General features: G+C 42.7%; 1 pseudogene; it reads left to right on the top strand.

The window, feature by feature from the left end:
- Positions 1 to 13,570: 13,570 nt before the first annotated feature.
- Positions 13,571 to 13,734, top strand: LOC129468929 (mitochondrial import receptor subunit TOM5 homolog; annotated as a pseudogene).
- Positions 13,735 to 13,960: the final 226 nt, after the last annotated feature.

The following is a 13,960-nucleotide window of genomic DNA, read 5'->3' as shown; positions in this document are numbered from 1 at the left end:
GGCCAGAAGTTCAAGACCAACCTGGCCAACATAGTGAAACCCTGTCTCTATTTTTTTTAATAAAAATACAAAAAAAATTTTTTTTAATCAATACCTTATTGCTAGAAAATTTATCCACAAGTTTCCACTTTAAAAATTCTGCAAGTGTAAAAATCTGTTTGAGGCCAGGCACAGCAGCCCATGTCTATAATCCCAGCAGTTTGGGAAGCCGAGGTGGGCAGATCACCTGAGGTCAGGAGTTTGAGACGAGCCTGGCCAACATGGCAAAACCTCGTCTCTACTAAAAATGCCAAAAATTAGCCAGGTGTGGTGGCACATGCCTGTGACCCCAGCTACTCAAGAGGCTGAGGCAGGAGAATCACTTGAACCCAGGAGGCAGAGGTTGCAGTGAGCCAAGATGGCACCATTGCACTCCAGCCTGGGCAACAAGAGAGAAACTGTCTCAAAAAAAAAAAAAGAAAAAGAAGTCTGTTTGATTTGACTTACAATTAATGATATCTTGACTTTAATGATAACTTGACTTTGAGCAACATTGTCTAGACCATGTTTTTAAAGGCAGTGACCCATTAGTCAGTTGTGAAATGAATGTGGTTGGTCATGGGCAATATTTTTGTAAATAAATATTTTGAGTAACATAGCATCTATCAACGCTACATTAGCATCCTGATATTTTGGTTGGTCTGAGAGGTTTTGATGCATTTGACATCTTGTTTACAAAAGACAACTATAATTTACCTAACTGTAAGGCAGGAATTCCCAACCACTATGCCTCAAGGATTTTACAGTTTCCCATACGTCCTCCACCAGCTCTCAGAAAGTTAAGAGAAGCTGCCTGTATTTACCCGGTGTGTTAGTTTGGGAAGCACTGCCAAAGGAAGGAGATGGTTAAAATTTTTGTAATTAACCCTGTATAGAGTGTAGAGTTTAAAACATTTTTGCCATTAATAGTCAAATGTGGATTAGAATTCATATACCCTAAAGCCTCCTACTCAAAATGTGTTCCTCGGATCAGAAGCATCAACAGCATCTGGAAGTTTGTTGGAAGTGCAGAATTTCAGGCCCCTCCAGACCTACATTAAAGTTTGAGGCCGGGCGCGGTGGCTCACGCCTGTAATCCGGGCACTTTGGGAGACTGAGACAGGTGGATCACGAGGTTAGGAGATCGAGACCATCCTGGCTAACACGGTGAAACCCCGTATCTACTAAAAATACAAAAAATTAGCCAGACATGGTGGCGGGCACCTGTAGTCGCAGCTGCTAGGGAGGCTGAGGCAGGGGAATGGGGTGAACCCAGGAGGCGGAATTTGCAGTGAGCCGAGATTGTGCCACTGCACTCTAGCCTGGGCGACAGAGCAAGACTCCATCTCAAAAAAAAAAAAAGAGTTTGAATACCATTGTACTGAAGGAAACATATAGTCAGTTACTTATTTTTTCATTTTCATTTTCTTTCTTTTTTTTTTTTTTTTTTTTTTGAGACAAGGTCTCACCATTTTGCCCAAGCTGGTCTCAAACTCCTGGGCTCAAGCAATCCTCCTGCTTCAGCCTCCCAAAGCATTGAGATTACAGGCATGAGCCACAGCACCCAGCCAAGTTACTTAACTTTTTTTAACAACTTCATGCAAAGATAATAATTTTCTGAAAAATAATTATTTAAAATATACCCACTGACGGCCGGGCATGGTGGCTCACACCTGTAATCCCAGCACTTTGGGAGGCCGAGGCGGACAGATTACTTGAGGTCAGGAGTTCAAGACCAGCCTGGCCAACATGGCAAAAACCCCTCTCTACTAAAAATACAAAAATCAGCCGGGCATGGTGGAGCATGCCTGTAGTCTACTCAAGAGGCTGAAGCAGGAGAATCGCTTGAACCCAGGAGGTGGAGGTTGCAGTGAACTGAGATCACACCACTGCACTCCAGCCTGGGTGACAGAGCAAGACTTTATCTCAAAAAAAATAAAATATAAGGCCGGGTGTGGTGGTTAACGCCTGTAATCCCAGCACTTTGGGAGGCAGAGGCGGGTGGATCACTTCAGGTCTGGAGTTCGAGACCAGCCTGGCCAACATGGTGAAACCTCATCTGTACCAAAAATATAAAAACATTAGCCGGGTGTGGTGGTGCATGCCTGTAATCCCAGATACTCGGGAGGCTGAGGCAGGACAATCACTTGAAACCGGGAGGTGGAGGTTTCAGTGAGCCGAGATCATGCCACTGCACTCCAGCCTAGGCAACAGAGTGAGACTCTGTCTCAAAATTAATTAATTAATTAAAATACAAATACAAAAATTAGCCAGGCATGGTGGTGTGTGCCTGTAATCCCAGCTACTTGGGAGGCTGAGGCACGAGAATCACTTGAACTTGGGAGGCAGAGGTTGCAGTGAGCCAAGATCCCACCACTGTACTCCAGCCTGAGCAAAAAAGTGAGACTCTGTCTCGAAAAATAAATAAACAAATGAAGTATACCCACTGCCACATCAGCGTAAAGATTAGTGTTTTGTATCTCTTGCTGGCTGCCTATAAAATCATACAATCATTGTAGAGAGTTTCGAAAATGCAGAAAGTGGGAAAAACTATCCATAACTTAAAAGTTCACAATTGCATTCACTTTTCTTCTCTTAAACATAAAAATATACATATTTACAAAATTGGTATTATGCCATATATAAGATTTATATCTTTTTACTTATGTGTCATGACTATTTTCAGCAGTAATTTTTAAAATTTAGAATGCTGACTAAGATTTCCTGAGTATAAAGTAAAATGATGAGTGTAGGCAGGCAATAAATGTGACATCCAGTTATAAAACATCAGAGTTGGGCTGGATGTGGTGGCTCATACCTGTAGTCCTAGCACTTTGGGAGGCCAGGGCAGGAAGATTGCTTGAGCCCAGGAGTTCAAGACCAGCCTAGGCAATGGAGCAAGACCCCATCTCTAAAAATAATTAAAAGGCCAGGTGCAGTGGTTCATGCCTGTAATCCCAGCCCTTCGGGAGGCCAAGGCAGGAGGATCACTTGAGGCCAGGAGTTCAAGGCTGAAGTGAGCTGTGATCCTGCCACTGAGCTCCAGCTGGGTGACAGAGTGAGATCTTGTCTTTAGAAAGAAAGGGGACTGGGTGCAGTGGCTCATGCTTGTAATCCCAGCACTTTGGAAGACCAAGGCAGGCAATCACCTGAGGTCAGGAGTTTGAGACTAGCCTGGCCAACATGGTGAAACCTCGTCTCTACCAAAAATACAAAAATGAGCCAGGCAGTGTGCTGGTAGGTGCCTGTAATACTAGCTACTCAGGGGGCTGAGGCAGGAGAAGCGCTTGAACCCAGGAGTCAGGGGTTGCAGTAAGCCGAGATCATGCCACTGCACCCCAACCTGGGTGACAGAGCAAGACTTTGTCTCAAAATTTAAAAAATAAATTTTTTAAAAAATTAGCCAAACGTGGTGTTGCTGCACCTATAGTCCTAGCTACTCAGGAGGCTGAAGCAGGAGGATCACGTGAGCCCAGGAGACTGAAATTGCAGTGAGCTATAATCACAGCTCTGCACTCCAGCCTGGGTGACAGAGTGAGAATATCTCCCTAAGAAATAATAATAATAATAATTAATTAATAAAATAAAATATCAGAGTTGAAATAGGCCTTAGACATTATCTTGTTTAAAATTTTTGGTTATAGTTGGACAGACTTAAGCCCAGGAAGCAAAACTGACTCATCAAAGATAATTTGCTTAAGTAAACAAATTTATTGATTGAACTATTATTATGTATCAGAATCTGTGGTAGGATAACCAGTTGTCCTGGTTTGCCTGGAACTGAGGAGTTCCAGGAACATGAGATTTTCAGTGCTAAAACTGGAACAGTCGGGGTAATCACTCTATGGTTCTCCCCGTGTACATGTTAATAAATTTGTATGAGCTGGGCACAGTGGCTTATGCCTGTAATCCCAGCACTTTGGGAGGTTAAGGGAGGTAGATCACTTGAGCTGAGTTTGAGACAAGCCTGAGCAACATAGCAAGACCTCATCTCTACAAAAAAAAAAAAAAAATGAATAAATGTGTGTGCCTTTTTTCCAAAAACCAAAACTAAAAAACAAAAAATAGCCTGGAGTCTGGTGGTGTGTGCCCATAATCCCAGCTACTCGGGAGGCTGAGGCAGAAGGACTGCTTGAGCCCAGCCCTGGGCAACATAGCAAGACCCCATCTCAAAACAAAACAAAACTGGAATAATCCCAAGCAAACCTGGACAGTTGGTTGCTCTGTTACTAGGCCCTGTAGACAGAACAACTTATGAGATTTGACTTCTGCTCTCAAGTCGGAGAGACATGTGAGCAAATCATTACAATATGATATGTACCAAAAGAGCTCCCGCAATGTAAGTGAGGCGAGATTTCTGAGGTCCTGAAACCTCTAGGACAAGAAGGGAGTTAAGCAGATTAAAGCCAGAGTAGGAATGGGGCCATTTGGAAAGCATCGGGTCTGAAGGATCAGTACAATAAAAGACAAAGTAGTAAAAAATAATAGCTAAGAATTTACTGATAATTTAGCTATGCGCCAGGCACTATGCTATATATTATCTGCTTTAATCTTTACAACCCCATAAGGTTGCATTTGTCATACGAGTGATGAAGACACCATTGGAGAGTTTTAAGCAGAAGAGTAATATAATTGTGTGCTTTAAAGATAAATGATCACTATGGCAGTATGTAAAGAGCTTTTTAAAAATCCAATGCACGTACACACTCTTTTGAAATATCTGTAATCCCCCAAACCCAGTTTCATAAAAGAGATTCCAGATTCACAATACAGTTTAAAACCAAATTGTTTAACATCTTAACTCCTCTATTCTTTTTCTTTCTTCTGTTCTTCCATTGGCTTTCTACCAATGTACAAACTCTGTAAGGAAGTTATTAGGTTCTATAGCAAGGGCTCCCTCTGTTGTTTGTGTAGCAACAAAACAGCAGCCATTTGACATCCAGTAGAAACAATTGCTTTAGGTTTTTACAGTAATCCTTTTTTTAAGAAAATCAGAGATCTTGCTTCTAAATTTCAATAATTTGTGAAATATTCAAATGAATATAAGACCCAGTTATTCAGTCTTTGAAGTTTAAACCAAAGAAAAATTTTCATACTTGCAGTCACCATTTTCATTGGCATCATTCCATGTCTTCATCAAAGAGCCATTTACATTCATTAAACTGGACAGCTATTTGAATTTCATAATAGAATTATCCAGACCTTCATTTCCTATTATGCCCATAGTCATACAAATGAACTGTGTTATCACTTATCAGTAATAATCACTCATTGGGAATGTCATTTCTATACAGCTCCCAGATTGCCTAAGCCCATGACAGATTGGCTCCCAATTCCTCCAAATGAATGCCTGGCAGCGGCTGCAATAAAAGCTCCACCATGTAGGACTAACCCCTTCAGGCTGTAGACAGAATAATTTGCTCATTCAACCAAGATCCACTGCTACTTGCTCCAAACCAATTCTGTTCTTGGGAGACAGTTTAATAACGTAGACACTAAACTCAAGAACTCCTTGGTGTAGTGTGGGAGATATTTGACATCTGAAGCATGGCTCCAACTTGAAGCAGACTATGATAAATGTCATTAACGTAGTACAATGTGCCATAAAAGCAGAAGGAAATGGCAAGTATGATTGAGAGACTTCAGGCAGACATCTTGGAGAAGGTACTATCTGGCTTGAATAGGACAAAAGATCCATGGTGTAAGGAGTGTTTGTTTTGTTCATCACTGTATCCTAAGTTCCTGTAACTGTCATTGGCACATTGTAAGTGCTTAGTAAATAGTTACTGAATGAATGAGTAGATTTTTGAAATCAATAGGAATTTTACTTACAGGAAAAGGCAGAGAAAAAGAATTTCCCTTTTGAAAATGCTTGTTTTCAACAAACCTTTTGTTTGCTTAGCCTGCCAAAACCCTTCCCTTGGCTCTCTAATTTATTTAGGATGAAATACTGTCCCTGTCTGCCAGCCATGGTGGCTCATGCCTATAATCCCAGCACTTTGGGAGGCCGAGGCAGGAGAATCACTTGGGTCCAGGAGGTCATCAACCTGGGCAACATAGCCAGACCATGTCTCTATATATTATTATTATTATTATTATTATTATTAACAGAGTGTGGTGGCACACACCTCTAGTCCCAGCTACTCAGGCGGCTGAGGTGGAAGGATAGCTTGAGGCCGGGAGTTTGAGGCTACAGTGAGTTGTGATGGAGCCACAGCACTCCAGCCTGGACAACCTGGTCTCAAAAAAAAAAAGAAAAGAAAAAAAAGAGCCCATGTATTTTCCCTTTATCTGCCTTTTTCACCGTTAGCTTCATCTTCAGGCTGGTAACAGGATGGCTACAGAGGTTCAAGCATCACAAAATTCAGAGGAAGAAGAAGAACTTCCTCTTTGGGTAGAATAAGGAAATATTTTCCAGAAGCTCCCCACAATACTTTCCCTTGTCCACTTGGCCATCCCTAAATCAGTCACTAGCAAGGGGGATGATGTTCCCATAAATAGTTTGGCTGATCATCTAAGGTAGAGTGGAAGTTGGTGACCTTTTATGTTAGTTACTGCAGTAAAGTCTTACTGTAACTCCTCAGCCCCCAGAATTGGATACCTTATGTCTGCGTATCTGCTTTTGTGACCCTGCCCTGAAACTCACTACCATGTTCATACCCTAGACCTTGTCCCTACCAATAAATGTGTCTCTCCATAATTTCAATTTCAAGGATCCCACCCTCTGACTTTCTATATTTCCAGCTCACTTTATTTAATATCAACTCCACAATCTTTCAATCCCACAGGGACCTATATTCCACTGATGATCTTACCACAATCTTCCATCCCCTTCTTGTTCTTAGTTCTTCTGTATCCAGCTTAAATATCATGGTCAATCATTATAATCACTCCCTTGCATATCCCCTGGACTCCCTTGCTCCCTTCACTTCATGGTACTCTCTTGGCAAATCTGCAGTCCTGCTTGTATCCAACTCTCTGCTTACTCAGTACCTGGACCAAGACCTGGAGTAGGACTGGAGAAAAATACATACCAATGTTAATTAGTCTTACTCTACGCTTAATGTCTTTACTGCTGAATAGTAAAGCTGCTTAGCAATTACAATGTATTTCTCCAGTCCATTTTATATTTCATTCTCTGAGATGACTTCCATGAGCTCTCCTGTCTCCTAAAACTTTCAATACCTCCTTTTGATTTTTTTTGTTTTTTTCTGCAAATGCTGTGGTGACCTACCTCCTTTTCAGTGCTTGTTTTCCAGCTGCTTACTTTGCTTATTTTACTGAGAAAACAAAGGCAACTAGAGGAGAATTTCCATATGTTCCCACCACCCCCATCTAACTCCTAGCTACATCAGTGCTCACACCTCTGCTTTCTCTGTTAATGTGGTTGCAGTCTGTGGTCTAGCAGACTCATTCTTCTTATCATGCAGTAGATTCCATCCCTTCCCATCAACTCAAAGAAATTTCCCCCAGCAATTCTTCCATTCTATATTCTGCGTCACCAATATTTTTTTTTTATTTATTTATTTATTTATTTATTTATTTATTTATCTATTTTTTACTAGATCAGGAATAATTTTGCCATCCCCCTTCCACAAGAGACATTTGGCAATGTCTGGAGACTCTTGTGGTTATCACAACCCAGGAAAGCGGGCACACTACTGGCCTCTAGTGGATAGAATGCTAAGAATCTTTCTAAACATCTTACAATGCAGAGGATGGCCTTTTGTAACAAAGAATTATTCTGCCTAAAATGTCAGTCCCAAATCGAGAAACCCTGTACTAGGCCATTCCTATAAGCACACAAACACACACACACACAAGTGCTATTATTTCTCCCATTTTAAAAATCACCCTCCCGTGACTCCACATACCCTTCCAATTTCAATCCTATTTCCTGCTCCCCTTTACTGAAAGGTCCTCAAAAGTCTTATCTAATCTCACTGTGTCCACTTCCTTTCCTCTAAGTCTCACTTAGACTTTCCCAATCTGGCTGTGACCCAATATCCCATTGGAATTGCTTTTGTCAAGACCACAAATGGCCTCCATGTTGTTAAGTCCCAGTGTCAATTCTCAGCAGCACATGATTGAATTGATTATTCCCTTTTCCTAGAAGTGCCTCCTTCATTTGACTGCTAGAATCTACCCTCTCCTTGCTTTCTTTCTATTCTTTTTTTTTAGGTTCATGCTAATTACTTTTTTTACTTTTTTATTAATACATGATAATTGTACATATTTGTGTGGTACATGTCATACTTTGATACATGCATACAATGTGTAATGATCAAATCAGGGTATTTAAGATATGCATCACCTCAAATATTTATCATTTATTTTTGTCAAGCACATTTCAAATCTTCTCTTCTAGCTATTTGGAAATATACAGTACATTGGTATTAACTATATGCACCCTACTGTGCTGCCAAACTCTAGAACTTATTCCTTCTATTCAACCATGTTTGTACCCGTTAACAAATCTCTCTGCATCCTCCTACCCCCACCCAGCTTCTGGTAACTATCATTCCATTCTCCACCTCTATGAAATCAACATTTTACAGCTCTCACATATGAGTAAGAACATGCAATATTTGTCTTTCTGTGCCTGGTTTTTTTCACGTAATCTAATTTGAATAATTCCCCTTCAGTCTCTCTTTCTGGTTGCCCATATACTGACCTCTAAATGTTGGAGTTCCTGAAGCTCATTCCTTGCACCTTTGTCTTGTATGTACTTGCTCCCTGGGTGGCCTCATTCAGTCCTGTGACTTCAAATATCATCTACATACTGATAAATCCCACATTTTTATCTCTAGCCCGGGTCTCTCCCTTGAACTACAACTCATGTGTCAAACTGCCTACTTAGCAGCTCCACCTGAATATTTAAAATGCATATAAAGCTTAGCATGTCCAAACTGAGCTTCAGATCTTTCTCTTAAATCCTACTTCTTCCTCAGTCTCATTCTTCAAAGTAAACAATTCCAGTCTTTCATTTCCTTATGCTTAAACCTTGGTATAACCTTTGACTCTACTCTTGCACACCTGAATTTGACCTGTCAGCAAAATCTTAGTAAGCTCTACCTTTAAAATATGGTATAGAGGCATACCTCAAAGATATTGTGGGTTCAGTTCCAGACCATCACAATAAAGTGAATATAGCAATAAAGAGAGTCGCACAAATTTTTTGGTTTCCCAGTACATAGAAAACTTATGTTTACACTATACTATAGTCTATTAAGTGCACAATAGCATTCTGTCTTTAAAAATGTACTTATTAGCCAGGCACAGTGGCTCACACCTGTAATCCCAGCACTTTGGGAGGCTGAGGCAGGTGGATCACTTGAGGTCAGGAGTTCGAGACCAGCCTGGCCAACATGGTGAAACCTCGTCTATACTAAAAATATAAAAATGAGCCAGGTGCGGTGGCAGGCGCCTGTAATCCCCACTACTTGGGAGGCTGAGGCATGGGAATCGCTTGAACCCGGGAGGCAGTGGTTGCAGTGAGCTGAGATCATGCCACTGCACTCCAGCCTGGGCAACAAAAGCAAAACTCCATTTCAAAACAAAAACAAAAGAAAGAAAAGAAAAAAATGTACTTATCTTAATTTTAAAATACTTTCTTTTTGTTGTTGTTGTTATTGAGACAGGGTCTAGCTCTGTAACCCAGACTGGAGTGCAGTGGTGTGATCTTGGCTCACTGCAGCCTCTCCCTTCTGGACTCAAGTGATCCTCCCAACTCAGCCTCCCAAGTAGCTGGGATCACAGGTGTGCACCACCACACCAGGCTAATTTTTGTATTTTTTGTAGAGTTTTTTTTTTTTTTTTTTTTTTTTTTGAGACAGAGTCTCACTCTGTTGCCCAGGCTGAAGTGCAGCGGCATGATCTCAGCTCACTGCAACCTCCACCTCCCAGGTTCAAGTGATTCTCCTGCTTCAGCCTCCTGAGTAGCTGGGATTACAGGCACATGCCACCACATCTGGCTAATGCTTGCATTTTTAGTAGAGACGGTGTTTTGCCATGTTGGCCAGGCTGGTCTTAAATTCCTGACCTCAAGTGATCCGCCCGCCTCAGCCTCCCAAAGTGCTGGGATTACAGGCATGAGCCACCGCTCCCAGCCTGAGATGGGGTTTTGCCATGTTGCCCAGGCTGGTCTCAAACTCCTGAGCTCAAGCGATCTGCCCACCTCAGCCTCTCAAAGTGCTTACAGGTGTGAGCCACCGCATCTGGCCCCAAAATACTTTATTCCTAAAAAAAAAATGCTAACAATCATCTGAGCCTTCAGCAAGTCATAATCTTCATGCTGATGGAGGCTCCATGTTGATGGCTGCTGACTGATCAGTGTGGTATTTGCTAAAGGGCGGGGTGGCTGTGACAATTTCTTTTCTTTTTTTTTTTTTTTCTGAGACCGAGTCTCCCTCTTGTTGCCCAGGCTGGAGTGCAGTGACACGATCTCATCTCACTGCAATCTCCACCTCCTGGGTTCAAGCGATTCTCCTGCCTCAGCCTCCCGAGTAGCTGAGATTACAGGCATGCCCCACCATGCCCAGCTAATTTTTGTATTTTTAGTAGAGATGGGGTTTCAACATGTTGGCCAGGCTGGTCTTGAACTCCTGACCTCAAGTAATCCACCTGCCTTGGCCTCCCAAAGTGCTAGGATTACAGGCGTGAGCCACTGTGCCCAGGCTTTTTTTTTTTTTTGGTGACAGAGTCTTGCTCTGTCACCCAGGCTGGAGTGCAGTGGTACGATCTTGGCTCACTGCAACCTCTGCCTCCTGGGTTCAAGCGATTCTCCTGCCTCAGCCTCCCAAGTAGCTGGGATTACAGGCGTGTGCCACCATGCCAGCTGTGACAATTTCTTAAAAAAGACAACGTAGCATGGCCGGGCGCGGTGGCTCAAGCCTGTAATCCCAGCACTTTGGGAGGCCGAGGCGGGCGGATCACGAGGTCAGGAGATCGAGATCATCCTGGCTAACACAGTGAAACCCCGTCTCTACTAAAAATACAAAAAATTAGCCGGGCGTGTCGGCGGGCGCCTGTAGTCCCAGCTACTCGGGAGGCTGAGGCAGGAGAATGGCGTGAACCCGGGAGGCGGAGCTTGCAGTGAGCCGAGATCGCGCCACTGCACTCCCTCCTGGGGGACAGAGAAAGACTCCGTCTCAAAAAAAAAAAAAAAAAAAAGACAACGTAGCATTTGCCACATGAATTGACACTTCCTTTCTTGAAAGATTTATCTGTAGTATGCAGTACTATTTGATAGCATTTTACCCGTAGTAGAATATCTTCCAAAATTGGACTCAGTCCTCTCAAACCCTGCTGCTGCTTTATCAACTAAGTTTATGTGTATTCTAAATCCTTTGTTGTCATTTCTACCATTCTACATTTCACAGTATCTTCATCAGGAGTAGATTCCCTCTCAAGAAACCACTTTCTGGCTAGGCACGATGGCACACACCTGTAATCCCAGAGCTTTGGGAGGCCAGAGTGAGAGAATCACTTGAGCTTGGGCATTCTAAACCAGCCTGGGCAACATAGTGAGACCCCCATCTCCTCACAAAAATTCTTTTTAATTAGCTGAGCAGGGTGGTGCACACATATAGTACTAGTTACTTGGAAGGTTGAACCAGGAGGATGGCTTGAGCCTAGGAGGTCAAGGTTGCAGTGAGCCATGATTGCCAGCCTGGGCAACACAGCGAGACTCTGTCTCTATATACAAAAAAAAAAAAAAAGAGGCTGGGCATGGTGGCTCACACCTGTAATCCCAGCACTTTGGGAGGTCAAGGCAGGAGGATCACTTGAGGTCAGGAGTCCGAGACCAGCCTGGTCAGCATGGTGAAACCCTGTCTCCACTAAAAATACAAAAATTAGCCAGTCATGGTGGTGGACACCTGTAATCCCAGCTACTTGGGAGGCTGGGGCAGGAGAATCGCTTGAGCATGGGAGGTTAAGGTTGCAGTGAGCAGAGATCACATCACTGCACTCAAGCCTAGGTGACAGAGCGAGACTCCACCTCAAAAAAAAAGAGAAAAAAAAAGAAAAGAAGAAGAAATCACTTATTTGCTCATCCATAAGAAGCAACTCTGCATCCATTTAAGTTTTATCATGAGATTGCAGCAATTCAGTCACATCTTCAGGTTCCATTTCTAATTCTAGTTCCCTTGCTACTTCCATCACATCTGCAGTTACTTCCTCTAGTGAAGTCTTGAACCCCTCTGAAAGTCATCCATAAGTTATAGAGTCAATTTCTTCTAAACTCCTGTAAATGTTGGTTTTTGGCTTCCTCCCATGAACCACAAATATTCTTAATGGCATCTAGAATGGTGAATCCTTTCCAGAAGGTTTCCAATGTATTTTGCCCAAATCCATCAGCAGAATCACTATCTATGGCAGCTATAGCCTTATGAAATGTAATTTTAAATAATAAGACTTGCAGGTTTAAATTACTCCTTGATCCATGGGCTGCAGAAAGGATGTTGTATTAGCAGGCATGAAAACAACATTCATCTCCTTGTACATCTCCATTAGAGCTCTTGGTTGACTAAATGCATTGTGAATGAGTATAAGCAGTAATCTTTGTAATCTTTTTTCTTTCTTTTTCTTCTTCTTTTTTTCTTTTGGCAATAACCTTTTGAAAGGAACCCTTTTTCTGATCCATAGGTCTCAACAGTGGACTAAAAAATTCAATAAGGGCCAGGATCAACGGCTCACACCTCTAATCCCAGCATTTAGAAGGTGGAGTCAGGAGTATCTCTTGAGGCCAGGAGTTTGAGGATCAGCCTGGGCAACATAGCAAGACCCTGTCTCTACAAAAAATTTAAAAAATTAAAAAATTGGCTGGGTGTGGTGGCTCATGCCTGTAATCCCAGCACTTTGGGAGGCCGAGGCAGGCAGATCACCTGAGGTCAGGAGTTCAAGACCAGTCTGGCCAGCATGGTGAAACCCTGTCTCTACTAAAAAAAAAAAAAAAAAAAAAAAAAATACAAAAATTTGCTGAGCATGGTGGTGGACAACTGTAATCCCAGCTCAGGAGGCTGAGGCAGGAGAAGTGCTTGAACCCAGGAGGTGGAAGCTGCAGTGAGCCGAGATTGCACCATTGCACTCCAGCCTGGGTTACAAAGCAAGACTCCGTCTCAAAAATAAAAAATAAAAATAGGCTGGGCACGGTGGCTCACGCTTGTAATCCCAGCACTTTGGGAGGCCGAGGCGGGCGGATCACGAGGTCAGAAGATCGAGACCACGGTGAAACCCCGTCCCTACTAAAAATACAAAAAATTAGCCGGGCGTGGTGGCGGGCGCCTGTAGTCCCAGCTACTCGGAGAGGCTGAGGCAGGAGAATGGCGTGAACCCGGGAGGCGGAGCTTGCAGTGAGCCGAGATTGCGCCACTGCACTCCAGCCTGGGCGACAGAGCGAGACTCTGTCTCAAAAAAAAAATAAAATAAAATAAAAATAAAAATAAAAATAAACAAATAAAAATAAAATAAAATAATTGAGTTCCAGGTGCAAGGCAGCCACTGAGGCGAGCAGAGTGCAGCAGCTGAAGGCTGGTGAGTCAGAGCCATGATGTTCTGGATTGAGGGCCTCACCACTGAAGCTGGACCCGGAGGAGATGAAACAGAAGACATGCAAAGATGTGATATCCTCCATACAGAACTTCCTCAGCTACGTGGCCCTGCTGCAAGTCACTCCTTTTATCTTAAAGAAATTGGACAGCATATGAAGATTGGGCATCATGTGTGAATGCATAATACGAAGAACCTGGCTACAGTTTCTACTCCTCTCTGCAAGTGAAAAGGCCCAGAAAGGTGTAAGAGACCCTTCGAATGGACATAAAAATTCTGCTTGTTAAGAACAAGTTTGGCTCTGGTAACTGACCTTCATAGCTAAAATATAAAACTATTAGGAAGTAGAAAAAATAAAATAATTAGCTGGGTGTGGTGGCACAGACCTGTG

The sequence above is a fragment of the Symphalangus syndactylus genome, chromosome 12 (assembly GCF_028878055.3).
Source record: "Symphalangus syndactylus isolate Jambi chromosome 12, NHGRI_mSymSyn1-v2.1_pri, whole genome shotgun sequence".
Classification (NCBI taxonomy): Eukaryota; Metazoa; Chordata; class Mammalia; order Primates; family Hylobatidae; genus Symphalangus; species Symphalangus syndactylus.
This window is presented reverse-complemented; position numbering and strand designations above follow the sequence as displayed.